Genomic DNA, 2515 nt, shown 5'->3' with positions numbered 1-2515 from the left:
AGGACTATGAAATGTCTAGGGTATTACCTGAAACTTCTTCATGATCCTTCGGAAACCTTGAAGGACATGTGAACTTATTATAATTTACTTAATGGGATCATTATTAAAATTTAGATATGGCTAAGGATTTGGTAGGCATACTTTAAATTTGTACTTCTTAACCTTTTCTACAAGCATGTTTTAACTCCGACAGAAGTTTTATATATATTCCTTTCTTGTATTTCTTTTACTACTCATTTTGTTTCTTGCTTACGAGCTTGCAAGTTAAACAACGATGTCACCCTGCATGAAAACCAAAACTGCTAGGATAGCCGCAAAATTAAAACCAAAACAAAAATCAACCAAGATAAAATTCACCGCCACAACATTCAAAATATAAGACAACTCAAATTTTAATCACAAACATCACAAAACAATAATTGCAACTAAATTAAGATGTATCTATCGGATGATCGGGAATCCCTCGGAGGAGGAACCTACGGTTGCTAATGAGATTTTTCACGATCTAAATGAAAGTATGGAACTCATTGAGTTGAGTTTAGTAAATTCAATTCGACTAAGTGAATCCGAAAGAAAATAGTGATACCAGAACGAGAGAACCGTAGGATCTTAACCGGTTCGTTCTAATCAACTTTTATATGCCCCATAATATTTAAAGAACCATAATCATAGGGACATTTGATTTGACATTATAACTTGACACATTAGAAAACTTAAACTTGCTATGACAAGGAGCTTGGAGCTAGCATCGTGGGCAGCATAACCATCTTCAACAGCAAGATGTTCTACGACAACATATCTTTCCTTAGAATTAAATAACAAATCAATATGAATTCAAGGTTGTTTGCTTATGCAACAAAAATCCTCAATGTATCCTTAGGCCTCTGTATAGCTTTGCTGTACAATATAAGCCCTAACTCGTCTTAGGATCCAAGGTTGTCGTCTGTCATGACCTAAATCCTCATATCTTTCAGGCTATGCGTGAGATCGTTTCACACAAATATAAGCCCTAATTAATAAAATTAGCAGGATGAAACATTCTCCTCTAAATTTAAGCCAAACCATAAGATAGCTTGAGAAGTCACCGAGGTTCTCCTCCGGATCGATGACATCCTATAGTCCTTCCTCCTTTGGATTCCAAAATAAAATGTTCCAAACTTGATTCATTCCACTTTCACACCTCTTTGTCCGATCTCATTGAAAAGTCTTAACCCTTTGACCTCTTTGAAGATAATATCCCCTGATTTTTATCGAAAATTTTTTTAGGTGACTTCGGTTATCTAAGATGTAATTAACTATAGGAGATTGCCCTTATAGGAAGTATTTTCAAACCCAGTTTAATATAAACCCTATTTAATTCTTCGTATTAAATATAGGAAAGGCTTATAAATAAAATGGATTTCGCAGATTTAAACAGAGGTCATACAATCTTTAGTTTAATCGAGTCTTACCGGTTAGTAGTGTATTTATCCTTCGAGGTAGATACATTGCTTACGGTATTAGGCTCATTTATTTAAACTACTAGGGATATGAGATTGGTTCGGACTTGTATTTTCAAAAATTCAAAATACTATTTTTTCCAAATTATATAAATTAAATTAAATTAAACAGGTGTTAGGATATATATCCTACCAGCCGACAACTTAACAACTCTACAACCAAAAATAGTGCCGATGACAATGACTTTATATATGCTTAAAAATACAAGAATTTGATACTGCTGCTATAAGATTTAAATCCCCGACAACGACACAAAAAACTTGATAACGATTATAGATTTGATAAGGATGTCTATAAAATATTCAATAATTGCAAAGTAACACTTATCAACGCAAGTATACGTATCGCTTAAGTAATACAAGGCTCTAATGGAGTCCTGAATATCGATCCCACAGGGAGTAATATTAGAGGCTACGAACTAAGATTTAATAAATTAATACTTAATCACAACAATATAGTTCAAATTGCATATTTGTCATTAATAGGCAATTGAAATAAAAATGTAATTTTAATAAACTCTTAATTAACAAATTATACTAATAAAGTTTCTAATGTGAAGTTCAATATATAAGAAAGCATCCTTCTCCTTGTCAAAAAATTTAAGTGAATGGATAAATTGAATAAGTTCAAATTGTATTGTGCCAAATAGGAGCATTCTTATTCTTTACCCTTTGGACCAGACATAAAGAACATTGACTAATCTTATGCTTGGTTACTGAATTTGCGACTAGGCTGGGAGGATACCGGCTCTCACTTCCGTCCCCCCTGCCCGAGGGCTAACATGTACACTTCAACACCCGAACGATAGGATCGAATTGAGGATTTAGTCTGTCACTCTAAAATCTCCAATTCTATGCCCGATAATTTTTATTTCTCTATTTATTTGCACCCAAATTTCAAGGACTTTGATCTCCCTAAATCTTGGATGTAATCTTCACTTTAGTTGTAAAACTCAACATATTTTAACAAATCAATTGGCCAGATTGAAAGTAAATTAAGATTGAAGTGAAAAGAT

This window comes from Phalaenopsis equestris, unplaced genomic scaffold (assembly GCF_001263595.1).
Source record: "Phalaenopsis equestris unplaced genomic scaffold, ASM126359v1 Scaffold001070, whole genome shotgun sequence".
NCBI classification, from domain to species: Eukaryota; Viridiplantae; Streptophyta; class Magnoliopsida; order Asparagales; family Orchidaceae; genus Phalaenopsis; species Phalaenopsis equestris.
This window is presented reverse-complemented; position numbering follows the sequence as displayed.